General features: G+C 43.0%; 1 long non-coding RNA gene across 1 annotated transcript in view; it reads right to left on the bottom strand.

Annotated features, from left to right (window-relative positions):
* Window positions 1-441: 441 nt before the first annotated feature.
* The window catches only part of LOC115521632, a 28,382-nt gene continuing 10,096 nt past the window's right edge, over window positions 442-18,727 (bottom strand). Inside the window, exon 2 of the long non-coding RNA XR_003971123.1 lies at window positions 442-745. This is a non-coding gene — a long non-coding RNA (uncharacterized LOC115521632). The remainder of the gene's footprint in view (window positions 746-18,727) is intronic.

Genomic DNA, 18,727 nt, shown 5'->3' with positions numbered 1-18,727 from the left:
GGTGAGAGAGAATCTTAAGCGGGCTCCACGCTCAGCATGGAGCCCGATCCAGGGCTCAATCCCAAGACCCTGGGATCATGACCTGAGCTGAAATCAAGAGTCGGATGCTCAGCTGACTGAGCCTCCCAGGTGCTCCACGTCCTAGACAATGTTTGAAGTGCTTTACAGGTATTCATTTTGTCCTCATATCTACCCTATGATGAAAGTACCTTGTAGCCTCATTTGGTAAGAAATTGAGGTACAGAACAGATGAGATGATGCACATCAGCATGCTTATGAACATCAGACCGTGTTACAGGAACACAAGGCAGTACTATAATTCTAACAGAGGAGAAGACGACTCTTTTGAAGCATTTGAGGGAAAGTTGAACAACAGTATTCTGAAAAGCAGGGTCTAGATGTGTTCTAGTTATCTTGCTGTGTAACAAATCACCTCAAAACTTAGTGGATTAAAGCAACAATTTATTGTTATCTCTCATGGTTTGGGGTTTGATGGACTCATCTGGGGAGTTCTTCTTGGGGTCACTCATGCAGTTATAGTCATATGGCTTCTGAGAGTAGAGTCATGGGAAGGATTCTTCACTCACAGGTTAGTCACTTGGGCCAGGATGGCTAGGAGAGCTGGGTGCTGTTTGGGCATGTTTCTCCACAGGATCTCTCCAGGTGGTTAGCTTCAGCTTCCTCACAGCATGGCGGCCTCCAGGTAGCTGGACTTAAATGGTGGTTCAGAGCTCCAAGAGTGCACCTTCCAAGAGACAAGAAGCAGAAGCTGCCAATCTGTGAAGACCTAGGCACTGAAACTGACATGGTCACTTCCATTTATCCTATCAGGGAAGGGACATATTGCCCAGATTGAAGGAAGGGAACATAGACTCTGCCTCCTGATGAGAAGGCTGATATAGAATGAGTGGCCATCTTTAATCTGCCAAGAAATGGCAGCCGAATGGCCAATCTCCATTATCCTAGTGGATAGGTTACCACTGGGATGAGTCACTGGCAATTTTTGTCCTTGTTCTGTCTGAGTTCTATCTCCATGAGAGTGTGATTATCCAGGCCAAGGAAGGGTAGGCCCCCTTGATCACAGTCCAACCAAGGACATACAATAGCAGAGCTGTGGTTCCTCAGAAGAAAATCAATGTGTTCTCAACACGAAAAGGATGAATGGATGCTACAGAGGTTAAAAACAATGTTTGCTTCCAGCATTTATTGTTTTAAATCTATTTTTGTCCGACATGAGAATCTTCACACAAACCCACGCATCTCACTTCATCCCCTTCACGCTCATAACTTATTCTCTGTGTTCCTTGTTTGATTCAAATAACAAATGTCTACTTGCAGCAACACTAGGCAGGTGTAGGCTCTGTCAGGGGGATCAGAGATGAGTCAGACCTGGAGCTTGCCCTCCAGTTGTTCACTCTCCAGTATGGGCAAAAGAAAGTAACAGTAATATCAGTGAGAAAAGGGCAAGTGCCATAAGAGGCATAGATAAAGTGCTCTGGAAATTCAGAGGAGAGAGAGAGATTACTTCCAGCTGCACCCTTAATCACATACTGCCTCACAACATCTCTTGTATTGTTGTCTTGTCTGGTTATTAAATCCTATATTATTGAACAACAGCAAACCAGTCATGCTGAATAATTCACGGAATCGCTCCTTCCTCTGCCCCCAGAGCGTCAGCTCCTCTGAGGCAGGGGAGAAGAACTTACAGGCATGTGGCAGGGGCTAATATCTTAAGAATATACTTAAGAATCCCAGCTTCAACAGAAGAGAACATCAATAAAATATTATCTGAATAAAGCCTTTCTAGCCCCATAAATATAGACCTTTATTAGGTTACGAAAATTTCTCCAACGCATTAAACAAAATAAGAAATTCAAAGGTTGCCTTTCTCCATTGGCCCTACTTTTATTTTCCCGGTAGGAGGAAATGTCTTTCTATTGGCATCTCCTTCCAATTACTGACATCTTAGTTGCATGTGTTCTCCCACCTTGGCTACGTAGAAATGCCAAATAAAGGTGACTGACTGCAATAGTAAAACACATATTGGCAATGGCTCTAGAAGTCATCTACATGTAGTTAATCCCAGAATTCTTCGCAGGAAGTCCTTTTGTGTGTGTAGCATCACAGTATTGCCTTTTGGCATCACATCCAAGTCTTTCTGGAAAGTGTACTGTTTTCTTTTTTTCTTCTTCTTATTTTTAAATGACAGATGGTTAAGAAATATCTTCTGCACTCTTATAATTATTTTCCTCAGTTTTTCTCCATTAAACGGCAATTACCCTCATGCATAATCTTTCTAAGTAGTTATTTTCTAGCTCCTGAAGAGAATAATCACAGTGAAGGCATTCATCTTCTGTACTTCATGGTTTTTCTCAGCATGAAACTTCTATTGAATATAATTTGTACCACAGTAACTAACACAGACACTTAAACATGCTTGGCAGTTAATTTTTTTAAGTGGACCAAGTTTTCAGATGAAACATTCATCTGTTTTACAAAGGGTAGTTTTCCTGGATTCTATCCAAAATTTCCTTCAAAGAAAATTAGGTATATGACTGCTGTACTTCAAATATTTTCCAAGGGAGATGTGGAGTGAAAACATTTTTTCCCCATGGGTTAAATTTATACTGTGCTAAGCATTTTACAAAACATGCAAATGATCTGCTTTCTAGAGAAGGAAAACTCCCTTTGGATTTACTTCTTGGTGCTAGCAATATTGAAAAATGATTTAATTTACATTACACCAAAAAACCCACTTTAGATAGATTTGACAGTTAAACATATAAATCAAGTCATAGCAAAGTAGCAGAAAACAGAAACTAGTAGTTATGATGTCTTTAGAGGAACTGTAATTTACCTAAGCTTGGAAGAAATAAATGAAATATCAAAGGACAAAAACAAGAAATTTGATAATTTGTAAATTGTAATATTAAATATGATTTTAACAAGCAATGTTATTTTACCAAGGTCACTCATGATTAATTTAGAAGAAATTATTCTTGGCCTTTGGTATTCAGTGATGTCCACATTTCATAAGTAATTCCAAAAGCCAACAACATAAAGAACTATGCTATTTTGTTGAGGCAAAATATGAATTGTGCTGAGAACATGGTATGCCTGACAGAGTCCCTCACTGGAAAGTATCCTGACCCCCAGCACCTGACTTTGAGGGTGGCCTCATCCTTCAAGACGCCCACTGACTGGGACACACCCAGGTTCAGAAATCACATGTTAATGCATTGGTATGAAGGGAAACATTCACTACAATGGTTTTTCTCAAATGTGGAGATTCAAAAAGCTTTCACCCAGGATGCATTTCTGGAGGATGATATAATCACTGGAAAATTCCCTAGAATCAGATAGAAGAGAAATAAATGGAAAGTTACCGAATTTCTAGAGATATTTCCTGAATTAAGACTCTCTTTAGCTGGCTTTAGGAGAGTTGCAACTTTGAATATGAAAGATGATGTACTAGGGAATCGGTGCTACTGTTAAAAAAAAAAAAACAAAACAGAAAAAAGAGAAAAAAGGAAGAGAGGGAATTATAGTGGGGAGAGGACCCTGTCTCAGAATCATAGAGAACAACCACCACAAGCAGTTAACGTGATTCCTGACAGGAAGTCCTCACGATCTCTTTGGGCAATATACTAACACACCAAGTTGGACAATGCCCAGAATTGCGCAGGCGGAATAATGATAGTATTCCCAGCCATACCTGCATTCCTTCGTACTGCCACATCTCCTTCCTGTTTCTTTCTGAGCTTGTCACACTCTCATCAGCCCACGTCTGGACCCTCAAAGTCCCTCCAGCTGGTCTCCCCAGGCTCCAGTCTGTTCTATCACTGATCTGGAAAACGCTTTCCCCAGAGGCTACTATGGAAAATGCAAGTGTGGCCATGTGTCTCCCAGCTTTAAAATGCTCCAGGGAATGGTCCACTGCCTTCAAGAGACTGTTTCCAATTCTCTCTTTTTTATTGTGGTAAAAAACACATAACACGAACTTTGCCATCTTAGTCATTTTTCGGTGTACAATACTTAAGTGTTAACTATATTCACATTGTTGTGTGATGATAGATCTCTAGAACTTTTTCACCTTGCAAAATCGAAACTGTACCCATGAAACAATAACTCCCTCCTTCTGTCTCCCCATAGTCCCTGGCAACCACCATTCTATTTCTATGAGCCTGACAACTTTAGATATCTCACATAAATGGGGTCATGCGGTATCTGTGCTCTTGTTACTAGTATATTCTACTTAGCACAGTGTCCTCAACATTCATCCATGTGGTAGCCTGTGTCAGAATTTCCTTCCTCTTTAAGGCTGAATAATATTCCATTGTACATGTTTGCCACATGTTGCTTAGCCATTCACCCATGGACGGACATTTGGGTTGTTCCTACCTCTTGGCTATGGTGACCAATGCTGCTGTGAGTGTAGGGGTATCAATACTTCTCCAAGATTCTGCTCTCAATTCTTGTGGATAAATACCAAGAAGTGGGATTGCTGGATCATATGGTAATTCCATTTTTTGATTTTTTGAGGAATTGCCATACTGTTTTCCATGGTGGCTATTCTATTTTACATTCCTGCCAACAGTGCACAAAGGTTTTAAGTTTTCCACATCCTCATCAACACTTCTATTATCCTCACTAATTGTCACCCCCTGGTGACTTTTGAAATGGAGCATCTTTTCATGTTTGTTGCCCATTCATATGTTTTCTTTGGAGAAATGTCTATTCAAGGCCCTTGTCCATTCTTTAATCGGGTTTTTTGTTTTCTTGTTGTTGAGTTGTCATTCCTAATTCTTAAGCCTGGTCTACATCCCCCATGATCTGGTTGCAAGCCTCATTTCCCTTCTCTCTGTACCTCATATGCTTCTCTGTGGGGAGCTCATTTTCATGAGGTCTTCTAATGGAGGAGCTGTGTTTTGATCTTTTCACATGTTGTTCCTGACAGGGTGCTCCCCTCCCTACCTCAAACACATCTTGACTACTGGAGCAAAATCTATCCCTGCCAGAAAGAAAAATTACCTTGAGGGAATTGTCCTGGGTAGGACTTCTCTCACCACGTCCTGAAGCGCACTATTCCCTCCAACCACTGTGTTTTCTCACTTCTGGACCATCAATTTACCCTGTGTGCAGGGCTGATGAGGTGGGTCTGCGGTTTTTATTATCTGTCTCTCCTACCAGACAATAAGCTACCTAAGGTCAGAGTCGGTATCTTATTTAATATTCAAACTCTGATGCCAACCATGGAGACTGCCACGTAGTGGCAATATTTTCTGAAGGAAGGGAGGGGAGAAGGAAGAAGGTCTGGCAGGCAGGTGAGCAAGCCAGCACGGAGGCAAACACATAACCAGGCTTCTCCTCTGTGCTTTGACTCCCTGTGCTGCCCACTTCTCTTCCCACAGGACAAGAGAACTCCAGAGACCCAGTGACATGGCCTGCCATATTCGGGTCCCACCCGAACCGCTGTCTCAACTTCCCAAAGCTGAAATGGCTCAGCCCTCACAAAGCTTACCCTCTGCTTCTGATGCAGGGTCCAAAATGGGAGTTTAGATCCAGGGACTACAAACTGATGACGGTCCAGTGCGGTCTGGCAGATAGACGACCAGGTCTTGGATTACTGTGTAAAGTATCATTTAGGAAGCATCTACTCCAAGGCAGCCAGCATGCAAAGGCCTTCAGACTTGTTGCCACTTTTCAACCCCTTTCCAATCCTTTGACAGAAGAGTTATTACCCTCATTTTTCTAATGAGGGAAGTGACACCCGGCCAGGATGCTAGCCAAGTTACTTTTAATGCTAAGGCCATGCTCTCTTTGTTATATTGTGAACCTCAAGGTCAGAGTTGTTTTAGATTTACAATAGACATGGTCGTTGTTTTGATAATCATTTATTAGGTATGTGCTATACGGTTCACAGCCTTAGAGTCTTTTAAGCCTGAGAGATACCTTAGAGAACATCAAGTCTAATCCCCTCAATTTACAAATGAGGAAGCTGACCTGACTACAGTGAATAAAATGATATAATCATGCTCTTCAGAGATTTTTCTATTTGATTTTTAAGCGTTCTTTTCTGAATTTAAAAGTAGTACAAGCTCAGTGCTGAGAAACCGAAATTTAAATGAGAAAGATTTTAAATCCATAATTCATATTCCAACAACCCTAACACTTATTGATAAACATGACTTTAGACTTAGCTCATTGGTACCTCGTTTTCAGCCTTAGAAAATAGATGTATCTGTTAGACAAATGACTATATATTTGTATGTATACACATGTACAAATATAGTAAGTTGATATTATATTCTTTATAAAATATGGTATTGTTCTCACTGAATATATTTATTTTATTAAAATTCTTTATAAATATTCTTAAATGATGGAAAGAATTTTTACCATAATCATAAAAATAATACTTTCTCAGTGGGGATAAAATTTTTAAATATAATTCCAAAGTAAAAACTACCTATTATCCCATCATCAAGGGATAACCATCATTAATTTCCCCCCCCCAACCCCCCCCCCCCCACACACACCATGGAGAATGTTTTCTGCTCTGTGTGTGTGTATAATTGAGACAAATGGAATAGATGTATGTATGTATGTATGTATGTATTTATTTATTTTAGAGAGAGAGTGTGCATGAGTGGGGAAGAGGGGCAGAGGGAGAGAGAGACAGAGAGATTCCATGACCCTGGAATCATGACCTGAGCCAAAATCAAGTTGGATGCTCAACCAGCTAAGCCACTCAGGCACCCCCGAATAGACATTTTAAACCCTTGATACATTTTGCCAAATTGCTTTCCAGAAAGTTTGCGCATATTTAAATCAATAGCATCAGTGAATGAGTGTGTTCATCTCACAATGTCCTCACCAACTTCAGATATTTTAAAAAATCTTTTGCTTATTTTATGATGGGAAAAATGGTTATGAATGTGAACTCATTAACATATTGATTGTTGTGAAAATTATTGCTTTTAATTGTCTCATTTTATGAGGCAAATAAGGTTAAGCATATAATATTAAGAGGTCTGTATAACTAAACTGTAGCTTCTATCATGCCTATTTAGGCTATGTTTTTAATGTTTATTTATTTTTGAGAGAGAGTACAAGCAGGGGAAGGGCAGAGGGGGCAAGGACAGAGGATCTGAAGCAGGCTCTGTGCTGACAGCAAGGAGCCCGATGTGGGGCTCAAACTCACAAATCGTGAGATCAGGATCTCAGCTGGAGTCCGAGGCTCAATTGACTGAGCCACCCAGGTGCCCCTATTTAGACTATTTTCAACCAAAGTAACAATGGCTTAAAAACAGTTTGGCAGGGGCGCCTGGGTGGCTCAGTCGGTTGGGTGTCCGACCTTGGCTCAGATCACCATCTCGTGGTTCACAGGCTCAAGCCCCCCGTCGGGCTCTGTGCTGACAGCTCAGAGCCTGGAACCTGCTTCGTGGATTCTGTCTCCCTCTCTCTCTGCCCCTCCCGTGCTCATGCTCTGTCTCCCTCTCTCTCAAAAATAAATAAAACATTAAAAAAAAAAGTTTTGCAATAATCACATTACATTAAATGAAAGTCAACAAAATAGGTACCAGGTAACAACATAGGTCAAAGAGCTTCAAGAACAAATGCTATAGAAGATGAAGTCTGCATGTCTCCGTAGTCTGTCTGTCTGCCTCTTTTTCTCTACCTCATTCCAAAAAGGGAAGATACGTGAGCACAATGAAGACAGAGCCCACCTGCAATCAGAATTTCTTAAACGGCCCATTTGTGTATATTTTAAAGCCACTGACAACTTTAAAGCCACAGGGATATATATATACAGCAAAGTCACGATTCACACGACACTACAGTTAGAAACCTAAATTTAAGCCTATAGAAAAACTTCAGTTTCTGGTCCAGTTACTGCTTTCCTGAAGCTCCCCAACGTCGTTGGATGTGCCCCTCCTGTCCCTTTGCATCTGAATGTTTTTAGACAAAATATCTCTACCGGTTAAATTTCCGGTATGATTTATGTGTCAGTGTTGATCCTGACATTGTAACTACAATGCCTGTTGAAGATGAAGGGAAATCCCATTTATGGAGCATGTAGTGACTGGGGTTGGTACTGACGAGAGAAAAACTCTCTACAGACCTGACATATAAGGAAAGCCAATTTAGGTTTCTAAGTCAGCATGAATGTACATAAACTTTATACCAAAAGCCTGATTTATGGCCCACCAAGCATATATTGCACATTTGCTTTGTCAGCGAGTGCCCTAGAGGAAAACCATCCTGTCCTTACAATATCGACCGATGCTCTCCCACTCCCCGCATTCCTTGCTGTTAGAACTTGTGATTCCTGCTTATATGTTCATCTATAATCTTTTGAGTTTTCATAAGATGTAAAAAGCATAGAGTTCTGTTAATACTGTCCATTCTCCGGAGCACTTGCTTCCCTGTAAAGAGGATGTTTCCTGGGCAGCTGTCCTAACTTGGGCTCAAATAAGACTTTCTTACTTTTTAGAGATTCTAAAAATGTTTGTTCGTTTTGTGTCAACAGTATTCAGACCTCACAGCCCTGGAAAGGTCTTCTGCCCCACCCGAGGGGAGGTGCCTGCTGATTTGTGATGCCAGCCTGTAAAGCTACCCTCAGCGTCTCTAGATAACTATGTGAGATAATCCTGGGTGAAGGAGCAAGGGTGAAATGGAAATGTTTGGATTGTATTTTGCAAATAGCAAGACACATGGGAACAGATGCAAACTTCTGAAATCTTTTACAGCCTGTGAATGTAATATGATGCTGTCATTAGTGTTACCATTTGAAAAATGAAATTCTTTCACAGTGAATGTATTGTCTGGTCTGTGACTGTTACTTGTTGGTGATTAATGCTATCATTGTTTTGGAAACTTTGTGTTAAAAATGCATGATAATCATGATAAAGGAAGCATAGAATTCCAACTCTTTATCCCAACATTCAGGACCTTACATAACCGTGACCTAACAAAACTTTTAAGCTTGATCTCTCCCCTATGCAAATCTATGTTCCAGGAAAAGTAGTTACCCAACATTCCCTCCTCACCTCCATGCTTTGTTAGTGACAATCACACCATCCAGAATGCCCCTCTTACCAACACGGTCTGGCAGGTCTGTCAATCGAAGATCATCCCAAATGCCACCTCCTGCATGACATTTCTCTCCAGTGGACTTTTTTTCTCTACTCTGACAAAGGTTCTTTGAAGATAGAAACTATATCTTACACAATAGGAATAACAGAACTCTCCCCTCCTTCCTGAGTATAAAGTTGTTGCAAGGAAGTGACTATCCAGCCAGGGACCATATTGGCCAATATCCTACATACAGGTCTGCCCAAGTGACTTGTTCTTACCAGTTGAATGCCAGTGGAAATGACAGGTGTCGCCTGTGGGCTGGGTGTTTTAAGAAGTGTGCATTCTTTCTTTACTCTCCTACCTCTTAGGCAATTTGAAGCAAAGATTCTGATGTGCTAGGGGATGGCAGGAGCTCAAGACAGAAGGAGCCCAAATCCCTGAATCACCAGGTGGAAGAAAGTTGCCTGCTGACCTAGGACAGCATCATTGAGCTCTTAAGTGAGCGTGAAATTAACTTCCATTAGGTTAAGCCACTGAAATCTGATGTTTTCTTTCTTACAGAGCTAGAGCCATTTCCTGACCAATATAGCTTGGTAGCCTTTTAGTGTTTGGCTCATTCTATTTTATACAGCAGGTGCTCAAAAAGTATTTGTTAAATTGAAGGGAAAATTCAGAGACAAACACAAAAATTATGAATTATATTGTTAGAACACAGTTTGAGATATCTGTTGACATCAAAATGCTCTTCCAACCCTATCTTCTTAAAAAATACTCCCTGCTCAAGTCATTTGTTTTACATGATGAGTGCTTCCACGTTGAGATCAGTTGTCACTTTGTTCTTGGCAAAGAGAAAATAGGATGTTTTGAAAATTGACGGTCATTCTAGTTGGATGTGGATGCCAAGTTTCTTCTGGTTATATGAGCCATATGGCATAACTGTGAACAAATAATGGCAAAATGAAAGATAATCCTCTTTGACTGTCAGATTCTTGGGTCAGGTTTTCCAATAAGACATAACTAGTAGATAGGAACCTTGGCCACTAGCACTTCTGTTCATACTCCCAATTAGACTTTCATTGTAACATGATGATGTTATTATTGCTGGTGTTACTTCTTAGGTTGTGCTAAGTCATACAAAAGGGAGCGGTTAGCTCCAAGCTCCAATTGCCACCAAGTCAAAAGAAGTATGGGTCATCAGCTCTCCAAATGGAACTTCAGGCTGATTCAATATAACTGGGTATTTATTGGATATCGCATTTAAAAATCAGTGTGTAAAGCTTGACGAGTAAGAAGGTGATAAGGTAACCAGAAATTTGTTATGTCTGGCCTTTTTCTCCATATTTCTAGTACTCAGTATGGTCAAGGGTGAGATCTTTATCTCATCATGTGGATTCAGTTACTGTCCAGGGTCATTGCGTATAGCCCTCAGGACTCTCTGGACCGTTTCTTGCAGGGCAGGTCTACTAGTGACAAATTTTCTCAGGATTCTGTTTATATTTGTGTATTTGAATGTCTTCCAGTAGTACATTTTTGAAGGGTAGTTTGCTGGATGTACAATTCTGTTGTTTTTGTTTCAGCACTTTGAATAGGTCATCCCATGGACTACCAGCCTCCAGTTTCAGGCGAGCAAGTCTGTTGTTAATTCACGAAGGGTCACTTGTACATAATGTGTCATTTCTCTCTTGCTGTTTTCAAGATTCTCTCATCTTTGGCTTTAGAGAGTTTGTCTATGATGTATTTCTGTGTGGATCTCTTTGGGTTGATCCCACTTAGAGTCTGTTGAGTTTCTAGGATGTGCAGATTAATCTTTTCCATCAAATTTAGGAAATGTGAGCCATTATTTCAAGTATTCTTGCTGCTTCTTTTTTCTCTCCTTGTGGACTCCCATTATACATGTGCTGGTTAATTTCCATTTCCATATTAAATTTTTTTCATGCAGGTATAAATACTCCTATAGGTATATCCCTATAGATAAAATTGCTAGGTTATGGCAGTGACATTAAGAGTTTTGATAGATACTGCTAAGTGCCTTCTCAAAAGCTTGTAATAAAGGTGCCCTTGTACCAACAATGTCTGAGCAAGCCCATTTCTCTTAGGGACTTTTTATTGATTTTGCTGGAGATTCTTTTTAATATTGGATGAGATACTTATTTTTAGTTGGGCAGTAGTTCCTCACATAGTCTTACTGCCTCTGAGAATCTTCCATAATGCCATTGTTACCTGCTTTGCTAGTTTCTCCTTGAATCATCCTCAGAAAACATTCATGAAATAGGAAAAATGATGGGCATATTTCCCAATGCTTTGTTGTTCTATTTTGTTTCTCACTAAAAAGAAGTCTGTTCATTCTAAATTACCTCTGTCTCAAATGCTAGGCTAAACTGTGACCCTTCTCTGGGCACTCAAGGCCATGATGAGACATACAATGTACACACAGTTTTGATAACTGTTTTTTTCCCCAAACCACCTGATGTGAACACTGTATAGTGTCTTCTATGATATAGTTTCTAATGGTTGCACAGGAATTCATAATTGCAAAACAACAAACAACACTGATTTTGGTCATTTTGTCAGTTTCTGATTTTTGCCTATTATAAATAACACTGTAATGATCATTAATGATCTTTAGGAAAGCAGAGCCCTATTTTATTTTTTTGTTGTGTGACAGCATCTAGCACAGAGTCTGCCTCAAAAAAGATACCAGTGTGTGTAGAATTAAAAAGTGGAGAAAAAAAAATAAGCTTTTATGTATTTAAACCTTTATTTATACAAAGTTGATTATTTTCTTCAAAAAGTGCCTAGAGGAGAAATTGATGGTTAGGGAGATCTATGTATTTTTCAAACTCTTGGTCAGTATTTTCAAATTGCCAACAGAATGTTTTTGCCCATTTACGTACCCACCGGGCGTGCATGGGATTCCCTGTTTCTGCACCCTGGCCGACTACTGATTTGTTGAAATCTATGTAGTTGATGGTTGAAGAACAGGGTATTCTTACTAGTTTTAATGCACATTTCTTGTAGGACAAGTGATGTTGAACTTTTTAAATGTCTTTTATTATTTGCTCCTTTGACCAGCAAAATTTATTGCTTGGGAAGGAGGGCTGGTCTCTCTCAGGGTCCTGGGGGCCACAGCCCAGGGCTACTCAGGTAACAAAAGGGCAGTTCTGTGACTCACGATCCACCTGCTTCTCAGGCAGTTTCACAGGGTATCATCCTCAGTGGGAAAAAGAAAAGCAGGGAGACGTCCAATTGTACCTTGCTTCTGGCAGGTTCACCTCTCCCTGCACCGTGACCCAGGCAATTTGAGTTTATTTTTTGGATCTTAGGAATCCAGGGGCAAGCTTTTGTCACCACCTCCTCTGATACTCACCTTCCTCTAGGCAGAGAGGCCCCAACATTTTTTGGTTTTGCACCTATGTTGGCAATTTTCAAGCATGTTTTTCCAGCTTACATCTACTAACAAAATCTATGCATGTATTATAATACCCATGTATTAAGTACATATAAACCTATTACATGAAACTCAAAATTTTAAAGGGTGAGATTAAAAAGACATAGAGAACTGGCAGTTCCAATGTTCCTTCTTGCTGCTCAGTGATACTGTCTTTTGGGCTCTGCACGTTAGAATGCAGCCCTCTAGGGTACTTGCAGGAAAGTGGGTTGTCTCCTGTCTGAGCAGGTGGACTATTTATACATTTCTTAGGCAGCTAGACCTCCTCTACCGCCGAGCAGCTGGCTGTATAAGTAGGCACTTTCTATGGGGTGCTGTAGATGGGCACTTTTTTTTTTTCACGTTTATTCATTTTTGAGTGACAGAGAGAGACAGGGCGTGACTGGGGGAGGGGCAGAGAGAGAGGGAGACACAGAATCCAAAGGAGGCTCCAGGCTCCGAGCTGTCAGCACAGGACCCAACGTGGGACTCGAACTCATGAACTGTGAGATCATGACCTGAGCCAACGTTGGACACTTGACCAACTGAGCCACCCAGGCACCCCTAGACGGGCACTTTAAACTACTGTTCAGTAAAATGAATGCTGTGCCCTCTGATGCAAACTTTCTATGAGGGCCAAGTCCAGAGAAGCCGGACTACCAGAAGCCTTTCTCGCTCTACTTATTCTCTGCTATCTAGCAATCAGTGGCTAATCTGCTTGTTCAAAGACTGCCTTGACATTTGAGTAAAGGAAAGTGAAGCAGAAGCACCATGAGGACCCACCCTTTGAGGTTAGATTTTGCATCAGAATGATCCAGGTGAGTGAAGTATTTATTGTGCAAACATGTGAAGTCTCTGTACAGAGAAGGAATGAGAAAGTCAGGCCCAGGGCCTGCTGATGCCACCCTGAAGGGCCATGCGGTATCTGAAAGGGCAAGGGTCTTTGGAGCCAGACAACTGGATTGGAACTAGCTTTGGATCGCAAGCCTGCCGTATGCTGGCAATATAACCTTTGATATTGAGGTCATTCAGTCTCCAGGGAGGGGAGAAATCATCTCATCTTAGCAACATCATGAAGGTCAAACAAGAGGATGCCTGTCACCCATTCAGCATGTGGTAGCTGCTCAATACATAGTTGTTCATTCCCTCCTCACCCTCATTGGGCCATGGAAATTTCTTTCATGCCTGCAACGTGCCCTAACTTCAGGGTTTGCTTCGTTTTTCTTTCAGCATTAATGACGTAACTCATTTCTCAGAGTTGCTTTAGCTACCTAAAAAATGCCCTTAATATGAAACTCCTATCAAAATTTATTTTTAATGTTCACTTATTTTTGAGAGAGAAAAAGAGACAGAGCACAAGCAGGGGAGGGGCAGAGAGAGAGGGAGACACAGAATGCGAAGCAGGCTCCAGGCTCTGAGCTGTCGGCACAGAGCCCGACGTGGGGCTCGAACCCACAACCATGAGATCATGACCTGAGCTGAAGTCGGACGCTTAACCAACTGAGCCACCCAGGCACCCCTGGAACTTCTATTTTAAAAGTCTGTGCTCCATTTGATCATGTCTATGTCTGTAATACAATCAAGTGGGTTTCTTTCTTTTTTTAATGTTTATTATATCTTGAGAGAAAGAGCACAAGCAGGGGAGGGGCAAAGAGAGAGAGGGAGAGAGAATACCAGGCAGGCTCCTCACGGTCAGTGCAGAGCCTGACCTGGGGGCTTGATCCCAGGAACCATGAGATCGTGACCTGAGCCGAAAGCAAGAGTCAGATGCTCAACTGACTGAGCCACTGAGGCGCCCCCCACAGGGGTTTATCTCTGATGAAGTTAGTGGCCTCAGGCACTTCCATAATATGACTGGCATCAGAACTATTTTTGGCATCAGAAGCTGTTCTTTGTTTGTTTGTTCAATTACAGGCAACTCTAGTGTTCTACAAATTCACATATACTGCAAAATGCACACTCACACCCACTGAAAAAACCTGTTTTAGGAGAAAACTTCTCCATCCAGCTTTCTGTTCGGCTTTCCATTGCTCCTTATTCCGTTCTGTAAATACAGGTTTATATTTAGCCCTTTTTTGATTCCCCATATGTTCCTTCTAAAAACATTCCCCGTTAAGGGATTTTCCCTAGTTGATCTCTTGGAGAACCACTGAGTGAACACGACCCTGTGTAGGTATGACTGAGGTTTGCATGCTGGCGGCCTCACAAATAAACCAAGAGTCAAGGAAGCTCTGACAACAAAATCGTGCCCCATAGCTCCCCCTCTTTTGTGGAAAACTTGCTGCTGATGGAGCGGAGGGTCAAACACCGTGTGTGTGGAGGCCGATTTCATGCCCTTTTCCTGTCTGTTCTGTGGGGAGTGGGCAGCCAGAGGTTGGGAAAGGTCAGGTCACAGCATCACAGACCCCAGGTAGCCAGCATATCAGCAGGGAGAGGCCAGGGCCAGCAGCAGGGCAGGTTGCAGTTCCCAGTTCCCAGCCCTGTCAGGGCTCTGACTCAGCCCTGCAGCTCTCTGAAGGCCCTGCCTTGGCCACCTCGCTGGCCTCAGCCTGCCCCTGCACTCGGGGAAGCAGCTTACTCTTGGCCAAAAGGACAGGCAGGGAGAGGGAAAGGGCTTTGGAGCCGTTGACACTGGCCCTGCAATCCCTCCACTGGCCCCATCGGATCAATCACTCGGGGCCTCGGTTTCTTCATCTCTCAAGGGGTTAACGTTACGTACTTGGCACGGTTGGGAATGTGTGTGGCTCTTACCAGCCCTCAATGAACAAGCTTATGCCTCCGTGACCGGCCCCCAGACTCTACTGGTGGCCAGTCTGTGTTGGGGCTCTCTCTCGTTTTCCTGCAAGTTTAGTGCCTATATCATAAAGTACATCTTGGATTCCCTTTCAGTTCTTTGTCTTTTTATTCTATTGTTCTTGTTTTCAATGTCTTTCATTCCAGTTGATTTACCCCAGTAGATGGTGAGTGCTGCTTCTTTCTTTCCAGAAACTTTGTTTCCATGGTTGCTGAAGGTTGCCACACTTACTTACCTTGATCTAAGGGCCCCCTGAAGAAAATCACCACAAGCATGGGAGCACATCCTGAGTTCTATGCTTAGCTTGTCGAGACAAGGAATCTTCCTCCAGTCTTCATCAGCCCCAGTGCCTTTGAGGGCCAGGTCAGTGAGGAGTGCTCCCTCCCTCCTCTGGCAGTTCTGACTGCCATGCTCTCTGCCCTCTGATACGCTCTGCGAAGACAAAACTCCTGACAAGTGGATCGGTTCTGTCCCTTTTCTCCTGGTGGGGCAGGCGTGCACGCAGAACCTCAGCTCTCTGCCGCTGCTCCGTGCTGTAAGAATGACGTGGGAGGCCTGTCCTGATCCAGCGACCCCTGAACGCAGCCGGCTGAGTCAGCTTGGTTTTGCCTGACATAAGCCATGCCTTCCAACTGCTTCGTTCTCAGTGAATAAAGGAGACGTTTTTTGCTTCCAGTTTTATATACTGTCTTATTTCTCAGCTTGTTTAGGACCCAAGGAACAGCAGAGATGCAATTTATTGGGGGTCCCTTCACAAACCCCAACAGTATTGTCAGTGAATGAAGGTGGCTAAGGGCAAAGCAATAAGGAACGGGGACTGGGGGGGGGGGTATTGCGGCAAACTGAAGAGACAGCGTACCATCCAGTGAGGGCAGGGCCAGCTCAGCTCTAGCTCATCACTGTCTTGGGCATTTGGACCCACTTTGGCCAGATATTTCAAAATTTTTAAAGAAAGCCCGAGACCCTGATTTTTACCTGATACCTCTGTACTCTTAAATGTTGACAATAAAACTAAAAAAACAAAAACACCATGGTGTCGGAGATACAAAAGGCCTCTGTAGGCCAAAGCTGTCTGAAGGTTGTGGACAGCTGCCTGTGTCCTGCCCTGGACCCTCAGGGCCCCATCCTCCCTGGTCACGTGTGCACGTGACTCTACTTCCATCATCCCACCTGGAAAACATCCTTATACCCATCAGGAAACTCCAAATGCCCTGCATCTTCTGAGGAGGGGCACTGCTGTGAGTTATTTACATGAGAGAGGGAGGGCAGAGAGAGAGAGAGAGGGAGAGAGAGAGAATCCCAAGCAGGTTCTGAGCTGCGGGCACAGAGCCCAACTCTGGGCTCAAACTCATGAAACTGTGAGATCATGACCTGAGCGGAAGCCAAAAGTCATCTGCTTAACGGATTGAACCACCCAGGTGCCCCGATGACCTCTTTTGATCTCATGTAAAATGTATCCACTTTGATGGTTACACATAAATTAACAAGCACAGGCAAAGGAAAGGCCAATGGTTCCACCTCTTTCCCCAGAATCATCAAAAGATAAAGTTAACAGTTCCTTACCCAAACGGCACCACCCCATGGGTATTGCTGAACCCCAGGCTGTTAAAACACGTGTAAAAGATGAAAGCTGTTACGAACTCTTAGGCACCGTTGACTCAGAAGTGTCTAATAAGTGGAATCTGAACTAAACACCTTTGAAGTAAGGTGGGCAGTAATGTGGTATGATGGTTCTGGTTCTGAATCGTAACATTAATTCGTTCGTTCATTCATTCAACAGATATTTACTCAGCAGTTCTTTCAATACCATAGCTGTGTTTTCGAAACCCACCGGGAGGCAACACTGAAAACTTCTCCCCAAGTTGCTGCCTCCATTGTGCTGAAGAAGGAGAACATGGGGCTCACGGGCCAAAAGGCTGTGAACAGGTGTTCCTTCCCTGGCAGAATGAAAAACCCACACGTTGCTATTACGTTGCACATTCCCTCAGAGCACGCTGCTGGGTGGCTCCCCTCTGCTCTGCGGCAGCATGGCCCTATGAAAACTTGGACTCTGAGAAGCTACAGAACTTGAGAAGGACGGTGGTGAATGTGGTAATGCCAGGACTATATACGCTTATCTGTTACTGACACCAACCCGATCTTTATTCCTTAGGCTTCGTGCATGTGCTTAAGACTGTCACTGTTTGAGTGTAGATGAGTGTCATCCAGGGCAGCCAGCCTCACCCCGCGGTGTCACGCAGGGCTCTGTGGCTCCCACAGAGGGGCTGGGTAGATGATGCAGAGACGTTTCTCCCACCTGCTGCGAGCTGTTAGTGGGGTTTGGGGACCACAAAGGTTTCAGTGGGACTTAGTCTTCACAGTGGTCTCATGCCATGTCCCCCTTGATTGAGGCTGGTCTCTGGAAAGTTTCTCCCCTTGGCCGGGGATGGGGGTCAGGGTGTGGGGGTGAGGGAGGCTTTTGCATTTTCTATTCCGTGGCTGGGAATGCCTCCCTGCCCCCACCTTTAGGGAGCCTTTTCCTTCAAATCTTCTACTCTCTGAAACTTCTAATCTTTTATTTATTTATTTATTTATTTATTTATTTATTTATTTATTTATTTTAACATTTATTTATTTTTGGGAAGAGAGAGACAGAGCATGAGTGGAGGAGGAGGAGAGAGAGAGGGAGACACAGAATCTGAAACAGGCTCCAGGCTCTGAGCTGTCAGCACAGAGCCCGACGTGGGGCTCAAACTCATGGACCATGAGATCATGACCTGAGCCGAAGTCGGATGCTTAACCGACTGAGCCACCCAGGCACCCCAACTAATCTTTTAAACTTCCATTGAAATGTCACCCCCTTAGAGTCCTCTCCTTCCACTCACATGGCCGGTCCTTGTGTATTAGTGAAGAGAGGCCAGGCAACAAACATTGCAATAGTGAGTAAACTCCAAAATTTCAGTGGTTTACCACAACAAAGGTTTATTTCTTGCTCACGTCACAATCCAGGGACTCAGAAATCCAGTTCCTCCAGTTTGTCCGCCTCTGAGGGCATGAAATGGGCAAGAGAGGGCTCTGGGGTGAGGGACGTGACATGGCCCTCATCCTAGTGGCCACAGCCCAGCTACACGGCCCCAAGTTACCTGGGAGGGGGCTGGGAAAGCCCTTCCCTTACAGAGATTATTTCAGTTAATCCTCACAGCAAGCCTCTGAGGTCAATGGGAATAGCCTGTTCATTTTATAGACAGGATACTGAGGTTGAGATGCTACATGACTCCCTCAAGGCTATGCAGCTAAGTGGCAGACCTGGGATTAGAACCCAGGACACCAGCTTCCAGAGTCCCCTCAGACACAAACTCTTGTGTTGCCTATGTTGCTTCCATGTTAAAGAGAACAGGAAAATTGATAACATATCTAATATATATATATATATATATATATATATA

This window comes from Lynx canadensis, chromosome C1 (assembly GCF_007474595.2).
Source record: "Lynx canadensis isolate LIC74 chromosome C1, mLynCan4.pri.v2, whole genome shotgun sequence".
Taxonomy (NCBI): domain Eukaryota; kingdom Metazoa; phylum Chordata; class Mammalia; order Carnivora; family Felidae; genus Lynx; species Lynx canadensis.
Note: the sequence above shows the minus strand (reverse complement) of the source record. Positions and strands in the feature narration are given on the sequence as shown.